Raw genomic sequence first — 9,336 nt, 5'->3', positions numbered from 1 at the left:
ATAACGTTGTATATTGTTACGTTATAACGTATAACGTTATATAGTATTACCATATAACGTGTAACGTTGCATATTACTACGTAATTACGTGTAACGTTCTATATTATCACGTAATAGCGTATAACGTTGGATATTATTACGTAATAGCGTATAACGTTGTATATTGGTACGTTATAACGTATAACGTATCGACGTCTTCAGGAAAGAGCACTTAGAAAAGTTAAACGAAAACCCGGCGTTTACAAGGGTACTTAACACGATGTCCAACCTCTCTAATGTTGCTCCGATTGTTTGAGATTTATGATCATGAGCTTGGGCTCGAGGCGACAATTAGTCGCCGAACGTAGCCGCGGTCAAAGGGATGAACGTTTTGTTTAACAAAGGCATGAAGTAACTCTATAGCTCTCCTTAAAAGAAATACTTGGGACAGGGCACGACGGTAAACGTTTCAATGGTTTCTGTCCCGTGGCTCGCCACACGCAGACTCTATTCTTCGAGTAAGACGATTACCAGATGTTGACGCGTCCCCACAGTACATGTTCAGCTAGCTCGAGGACCCGCTATAAATCTTAAGATTTATTTAACGAAAGTCCTTCAAACCGACAAACAGTCCTCGTCCCAACTACGAGAAAATAGGAGAAATCTATTTCTCTCACGAACGACGCTTCCTCTTCTCGAACTTTCTCTTAAGGGCGGCTAGCACCCTTCCCTAACCACCAACATGGAAATTGACCAATTAACAGTAACGCCAATTTCCCTCATTTTCCGAACGAAGACTTTTCTCCACGTATCCGATGATCTCGTGCCCTTAGAGCCTACACCCATCATAGTTTTCCTCGACAGCGTCACCGTGATGGAGAGACACTCTTCCGTACGATCTTAACGACGATACAAGTAATTCTCAGGTACGTAGTGCTTGCTCTGTGTGACAACCAGAATATAACTTAGCCTCTCACGAAATATACACGTTCGACATCCCATTGACCGCGGATTCGTTACCGGACCCGAGACCATTGTCATAGTGCCGCGAGTATCTAAATATTGTGATTAACTACCAACACTGTAATACCTCTAACTTGTGTCAATAAACTCCATCATTGATCCACCGCATCGATGGCCAATACCAACTAAGATTCATCGAAGACTTCTACCCCCAATCCCAACGTTAAGCCGACATATATATGACTTATAATTTGTAGTAATAGATTAAGATTTGAAATTTGTTTTGTTGCAGCGAAATGGTTGTCCAAAAGTTATAAATCTTGGGAGTTCAGAGACTGATCTATATTATGAAAAGAAAAAATATGGGTTTAATAGAAGATAATGACTGATACCAACAATTTTTGACGTGTACAAAATGTTTTTAATGTCGCAAATAAACAACTATATTTATAAAATTGTAATAATTTATATTTTTTATATTAAAAATTTAATTTCAAATTCGCGATCATGCAATCGTTTTGTTACAAAATGTGTGTACGGATTAATGTTTTTGTAAGTTGTAAAAAAATTTAAAATAGAGAAATAAATTGTAATCGTGCATAGAGATGCGTTGTATTCTTCTTTTATATAAATATTATCTTGCATAAAATAATACTGTGTTTTGAAAAAGAATACCAACACTCTTTGTCGATTTCGAAAATCTTTATTTTAATTGCATATTTAATCCATAATTTAATTTATAAAATTAGATTTGTAATAGAATTGCCACTCCACCAAGAATCCATTTACTAGCTCTCTCCTTAGTTCTTAATTTGAACGTCCACACGTAAGTAGGTCTTCGCGATCGTGTTTTATAAACAGGACATTCATACATATTCTTTAAATCTTGTTTGTCCTGTGTAATCGCCCTAATATATATATTATTGGAAATAATGGAAATGGAAACAATTCTTTAAATCGAGAGTCCATGATACATCTTGTTTGATCGTCCCATCGTGCACCTTCCATGTATAATCCTTTTATATATGCACCTTCTCTTCGTGCTGATCTGTAAAGTTTTAGTGAAAAATCTATTATTACTACTCCGAAAAAAATTTATACAAATTGTAACTAAATTTTGTTAATGATATAAAACTAGTGAGTTTATTTAGATAAATGTACTTGAAATAAAATATTAAAAATGTTTAAAAATACAATTAAGATATCATTATTTATTAATACTTTAAAATATTTGTATATACACATGTATTTAATAGTATTATATGATATATAATATAATAATATATATAATAGTACTTTCATACGGCTACAAAGAGTTGATGCTGCAAAAATAAATCGTGGACTCCGCCAAAAAAAAGGTTCATTGAAAAATAACGATATGTATGTACAAATACTTTTTTTCACCATTGTACATGTGCGATAAGTATAGTATACTCGATATTAACATCATACAATAAGGAAAAATAAAAATAAAGAATACGTTTGAAGGAATGGCGGAGTAATGTTTTTAATAATTACGTGATTTCTTCTTTGGTTTTTCTCAGTACTTCACGATATAAACACATTTTGTCCAATGGCCATTCATTTTTGCGTGCGGTTTGTTGCATAATTGCAGTTAGAAATGGTTGAGGATTGTAAAAATCATTTAACCATACCGATGATGGTAATAACATAATGATTCGTTATGTTATTAGAATAGATTAATTGATGAGCAGAATAAGATTGCAATAAAGTTGAATACCAATGTTGTAAGATTGTTTAGATTTTAATGTTAATTGACAGAAACGGGAAATTCTGCGTTTGGTATATAATATTAATGACCCGTCGATATCGTCTGAAAGAAGATTCGTTAACCCTTTGAGTGCTGTGGGCGCATATAGGTGTCTGGCGAAAGCTATCGGTGTGGACTAAGGACATATACATGCGCTTTCTGTAAGTTCCCGGCATGGGCTAAGGACGCATGTATGGGTTTTTCAATTTTTCCGAACACCTACGCAGAAGTAATACTATTACGTTTGTGTGAAATAAATATAAATGCATTCCTTACGGCAGTAAACAAATGCCAATAGTGCCTCGTTATTGTTGAAGTGGTCACCACTTGTAAGAAAACTCTACATCTGGTTTTTTAGTTTTCTCAAGCACTGAATTTTTCACACACAGCTAAATTATTAACTTGTGTTATATTTACTAAATTTAGTTTTCTAGTTTATTGTTTTCTAGTTTATTACCCAAATTCTAGTTAACTGTAAATTTCAATGTTTATAATAAATAATTAAAAATAACTAAAAAATAATGCACTTGAATCATTTAATCTCGTGCAAATGGATTACTATAACTTATTACGATTTGCGCTTTGAATAGTCAATCAACAGAGTTCAGTCTAACGAAAAAGTATTCCGTCCACAGCGATCGTCAGCGCTAGACGCGCGCCGTCCGTACGGACGACATAGGCCGCGAGTAGTCAGCACTCAAAGGGTTAATATCTGGTTTGTCATCTTCTCGAGGGTTCGAAAATAGTTCAAGCAAAAGATTGTTTCTCAAGTTCAGCTAAAGGGCATAACATACAGGATATTAAAGGCGAGTATGCGAATAAAGCTGCTTGGAAATGTTAAATTTTATAATTTCTATTTTTTCTTAATGAAAGGTATTGTAATAGATCGGAGTGATGTTCTCAATTAATATGAATTTACACAAACTCAATCCAACTATTTTGGATTCAATTCAGGCAGATTCATATTCTATTTACTACAAATTATCTACAGATTAATTATCTGAAGATGAAAACACTTTGATTCATATCAGTTCACATCTAAACTTATTTTAGTTGAATAGATTGAAGCAGTCTTTTACAGCTTTTTTCTACAGGAAAGGGATACGAGTTATTAAAATTTCACTTTTTATGGGTAGCAACAATCGTGTGCGTTGAACGAAGCTTTATTCTGTCGCTCATTCAATTTTGCTATGTTTATTTTACCAGTTTGAGTTGAATTCCAAGCATCAAAATTTGCCACGGATTCAATTATCAATTTCATAAACTGAAATATTTCCATATTAATAGAGCATTGTTTTATACAATAATAAAAGTTAGAATAATAGTAAAAAATAAGTAAATGGTTACCTTACAATCAGCAGTCCAATCAAATAATTCATTTATTCGATATAACATATCCGTGAACCAACTGTTTAATCCTAATTTTGAAGGGTAAACTCTTTTTGTCCAAGACGGCGGAACAGCATCCATCATTATATAATTTTGTAGATCTTCCATTTCAGCATTAATAATTAATTCTCCCTATCAAAAAAATATCACTAATTAATTGTCTGGCGTTATATCACAAAGCAGCATTTAAAGTTTGAAAATTCAGAAGATTATGAAACTTTCTTCATCTATTATCGATAAATTTGAGAAGTTATAATTTTTTCTATAAGCAGATACATTCAATATAAACAATTTCGAATTTAATGTCACATTTCAGTAGTTTTAAGTTGATCATGTTCTAATTGATTTAATGATGATGGAAGAAGTACGGCTATATGTTCCAAGAGTTGTAACAGTAATTTGAGTCGCATAGGAGAATGTCGTTTTGCCATTGCACTCATCGTATGATATAATTCTACAATGATTTCTTTCATTACGATATATTTAAAAATATTTTATATAACATACAATTTGGAAATTAGGTTCCAAAAACACATGTGGCGGCACACGAGCACGGAACTTTCCAACGGCTTCGCGACACAAAGCGCTATATCTTCAAAGCGTAAGGCCGACGCGCCTAATGTGTCATCGATATTCCTATGGTTCTTCCGCCGAATGTTTGGAAGAATGCACGCGCGGCAACTGCCGCGGTACATCTAATAAACGCGTGTGTAGTAGGGATATCGAAGGGCAACTAAGAAAAGAATCCGTTTAGTTTCGAACAAAGAGTCACTCTGCCTACAGCCGCGAAGTGCGAAAGGTTCAGTATCATAGCGACGCAAACACAAGCCGAGACACGCGATTATAAACTCTCGATGGTTAATCGTTAAGTGTGAATCGTATGAATTGTTGACTCGTTGATTGTTATAAGTAATAAACTTTTTGTTGAACATCGGAGTATTCCTTCTGCACCTATCACGACATACCACCTCACACATATAAGAAACATTCGGTATTTGCACAAAAGTTGAAACTCAAGTGTTGCAGTTATAGGGAGGTAGAGACTGTTCTAAAAACTGAGATCTTCGATATGCTCAACGTAGAAGAGGATAACGCGAGTTTTCGTTTTCTTTTTCTCTTTTTTTTATTTATTATTTGTATTCACAATTTGTCCAATTTGGACATTTGGTAGAATTTTTTAACAGTTATATTAACATGTAGGTGACTATCCCCAGCGGGGTACCATCCTCGGTTTCGCTAGGTCATATCATTTGTGAGGTCTGCTGGGTGCTTCCTTTTTAGCCTTCTATCCATGTTTATGGTTTTGAACGTTTCCGCTGCTAGCCGGTTTGGCTAAACGCGTTTTTTTCTTATTTATTAGAATATTTACAATCAATTCTCGTTGAGAATTTTCAGTAACTTAATTTGGCGTGATACAATGACATGGATTATAATAGTTTTATATTGTTGGTTCTAGTAGAAACTAAGGATTTAATCTAGGGGGTATTTTCTTTTTAGTCTGCGGATCTGGTCCGTCGTGTCCAGTAGTTGAGTGACTAGTGGGTTGTGATGGTTGTTGACTCTTGTGTTATATCTGCTTCTGGACTTGTGTATTTCATCTATGACTGTAGGTATCTTGAGGTCACGGTGGATTGTTTCGTTGGTAACATACCAGGGTGCATTTAATAGGGATCTTAGCGTTTTCGATTGGAAGCGTTGAAGTATTTCAATGTTGGAATTACTTGCTGTTCCCCATAGTTGGATTCCGTAGGTCCAGACAGGTTCTATTACGGCCTTGTAGAGGGTTATTTTGTTCTGTATGTTTAGTTTGGAGCGTTGGCCCGTGAGCCAATAGAATTTTCTTAGTTTTTCCTTTAATTGCTTTGTTTTTTTTTGAGATATGTTTTTTCCAAGTTAGCCTCCTGTCCAGGGTCATGCCCAGGTATCTTACGGAGTCCTTGCTTGGGATTATTGTGTTGTTAATGGTGACCTGGGGGCAGGTTTGTTTTCGGAGCGTGAAGGTTACATAAGAGGATTTTTTTTTCGTTTATTTTGAAGCCCCATTTTTGGAACCACTTTTCCATGGAGTCCAGACTGCGCTAGAGAGTGGATGAGGCAATTGCCAGGTCTGCGTGGGTAGCTAATAGTGCTGTGTCGTCGGCAAATGTTGCTCGTTTGATACAGGTAAGTCGGCAGTGTAGATGGAGAACAGTAGGGGTCCGAGGACACTACCTTGGGGTATGCCGGATTCTATTGGGAATGTTGCGGAAGTGGCGCCTAGACATTTAACTATGAATTGTCTGTTGGTAAGGTAGGATTTTAAGATGGAGTAGTACGGGTGGGGTAGGATTTCTTTGAGCTTGTAGAGTAGCCCTTCATGCCATACTTTGTCGAATGCCTGTTGGATGTCTAGGAATACCGCTGAGCAGTATTTTTTCTTTTCAAGGGTTTGGCTGATCATGTGGGTTATGCGGTGGATTTGCTCTACTGTAGAGTGTTGTTTTCGGAAGCCGAATTGGTGATCTGGGAGTGTTTTCAATTCTTCTAGGAGTGGAAGGAGACGTTTTATGATCGTTTTATATATTTTTACTTTATTTTCTGTGCTTAGTTTGGATTTTCGGCTTGTTAGCCAATGCATTTGTCTCCTTGTTTTCTGTATTTTTTCTACTATTGATTTGATGTGTAGTTTCCAGGTGAGTTTTTGATCTAAGTGGAGTCCTAGGTATTTGACATGCTTTGTTTGCGTTATATGCGTACCGTTCAATAGGATGTTTGGTGGTATCTTTTTCCGTAGCGTGAATGTAATATGGTTGCATTTATTGGGGTTTGCTTTTATTTGTTTTTCTTGTAGCCAATTTTCTATTTTTATGATATGTTCTTGTAGTATTTTGACTGCCGTTTCTAGGTTAGTATGCCTGACTAGTATAGCTGTGTCGTCCGCGAATGTCAATACTGTGCTGTTGGTAGTTGTTGGTATGTTCGCTGTGTATAATGTGTATAGTATTGGGCCTAGGACGCTTCCTTGTGGTACCCCGGCCTTGATGTCTTTAACTTGAGAATATGTGTTCTTGACTTTATTACGAAGGTTCTGCGGCTTAGGTAGGATTTTATTAAGTGGTGTATTTGCTCCGGCAATTGTTTCCTAATTGTTTGTAGAAAACTTTCATGGTTAATTTTATCGAATGCTTTCTCTATGTCTATAAAGAGGGCTATGCAGTATTCCTTGTTTTCTAGTGCTACTATTATTTCGTTTATAAGCCTGTGCATTTGCTCTATTGTTGAATGTTTGCTTCTGAATCCAAATTGATGATCCGGTATTAGTTTTTCTTTCTCTATTAATATTTTTATGCGGGCGTAGATTATTTATTCCAGTATTTTGGAAAATACGGGAAGCAGTGATATAGGTCGGTAGGATGCTGCTTGGTGCGGGTCTTTGCCTGGTTTATGTAACATTTTGATCTGTGCTAATTTCCATGGTTTGGGGAAGTATTGTATTCTGAGAATTGCATTGAATATTATTGTCATTAGTCTTATTGCTTTTGGCGGAAGGTTTTTCAAGATTTTACGACTGATTAGGTCGATTCCTGGCGCTTTGTTGTATTTTGTTTTATCAATTATGTTTCCAATTTCTTGTGCCGATGTTTTAGGTATGGTGTATTCCTTGTCGGCTGTGGTAGTAATGGTTTGTGGATCCTCCTCCGTATGACTTTTGAGGTTGCTGTTGTTGATAATGTGTGGTGTGAATGTGTTGCAGAGGTGGTTGGAGAATTCTTCAGCTTGTTCTTCGTTGCTTCTTGCCCATGTGTTATCTGCTTTTCTGATTGCCGGGACGGGTATTATTGGCTTCCTTATTTTTTTCGTGGCTTTCCATAGTGAATAGTTGGTGTTCTCGTGTGTGGAGAGTGTCCCTATGAACTTTGCGAATTCGTTATCGTTGTGCTCCTTTATTTTGTCTTTTATTTCCTTTGCAAGTTTGTTTAAGTGTTTTTTGTTTTCTCGAGTTCTGTATTTTTGCCATTTTGCTTTTGCTCTTCTTTTTTCTCTCATTTTGTCGAGTATTTCTTGCGGGATTGTTATTGTTTGTCTGCTGGTTGTTTCGGGTGTAGTTGTTGTCCTTGCTGCTTCTTGAATAGTTGCTGTCAATGTTGCTACTGCCTGTTCTATGTGTTCAGGAGTTTTCAACGGGATATTGCAGTTTATTTTGCTTTCTATTATTTCTTTGAAAGTTTGCCATTTGGTGGTTTTATTGCATACTGTTTCTGGTTTGCTATAGTGTATTGGTTTGTTTCTGTATTCAATTATTATGGGTGTATGATCGGAGCTGAGCTCGAGGTTGGGTGTTATTTTTAGTTTATTTGTGTTTAGTCCCCTTGTAACTGCAAAGTCCAGAAGATCTGGTTTTTTGTTCAGGTCAGTCGGCCAATGTGTCGGTGTTCCTGTGGATAATATATTGAGGTTATTATTTCTAATGCATTTTTACTAATGCCTATTTTATTTTTTCTAATGCCTCGAGGTGTAATGTTTCTTGACCCCCAAAGCGTGTGCTTTGAGGTGTAGTCTCCCGCTGCGATGTACTTGTCCTCTAGGAAGTATTATTCCTGGAAGTATTCTTCCCACATTTGTGTTGTTATTTTGTGTCGCGGAGGCACATATACTGCTGACAACTGGAAGTAGTTGCTGCTAGTTTGAACTGTAACAGTGGTTGCTTGTAAATATTCTTTGTTAACTTGGCTGTGTAGATAATGTTTGATATCGTTTCTGACTATCACTGCTGTCCCTCCGTGAGCTTTTCCTGAGGGGTGTTTGGTATCATATATGGTGTAGTATGGTATTTTCAAGTAGCTTTTTGTAGTGAAGTGTGTTTCTGAGACAAGTAGTATGTCTATATTATTATTGTATATGAATGTTTCAGTTTCGAGGGCCCGTTGTTGTAGGCCATTTGAGTTCCAGGCTGCTATTTTTAGAGTGTCCGTTTTTATTTTTTGCTTAGCACGTTTGTAATTAGTTGTAGCATGAATGTGATTTGTTGGGTTTGCTGTTTGAGTTTTGTTCGCTTATCATTCTGGTTAGCATTTCGGTGTTCTTTATGGATTGTTTGAGCAGTTCTTTGATTTCTGCAGTGTCATTGTTACTATTGCTGTGGTATTGGTTGTGTGTATGTGTTGGTTGGCTGGTTACTTGAGCATAGCTTAGACCACCAATGGTGTTGGTGCTGATAGGTTTGGTGTTTATTGCCTGCTCTGTATTTGGTATTA

The 9,336-nt window shown here is 36.3% G+C and overlaps 1 long non-coding RNA gene and 1 pseudogene across 1 annotated transcript; one reads left to right on the top strand and one right to left on the bottom strand.

The window, feature by feature from the left end:
• The first annotated feature begins 286 nt into the window (after positions 1–286).
• On the top strand, positions 287–1,546 carry LOC126927403 (uncharacterized). The gene is made up of 2 exons (XR_007715444.1): positions 287–905; positions 1,235–1,546. It is a non-coding gene; the product is annotated as an uncharacterized LOC126927403 (long non-coding RNA).
• An 87-nt stretch (positions 1,547–1,633) lies between these two features.
• On the bottom strand, positions 1,634–3,801 carry LOC126927399 (dynein beta chain, ciliary-like; annotated as a pseudogene).
• Between the last annotated feature and the right edge of the window lie 5,535 nt (positions 3,802–9,336).

This window comes from Bombus affinis, unplaced genomic scaffold, assembly GCF_024516045.1.
Source record: "Bombus affinis isolate iyBomAffi1 unplaced genomic scaffold, iyBomAffi1.2 ctg00000099.1, whole genome shotgun sequence".
Taxonomy (NCBI): domain Eukaryota; kingdom Metazoa; phylum Arthropoda; class Insecta; order Hymenoptera; family Apidae; genus Bombus; species Bombus affinis.
Note: the sequence above shows the minus strand (reverse complement) of the source record. Positions and strands in the feature narration are given on the sequence as shown.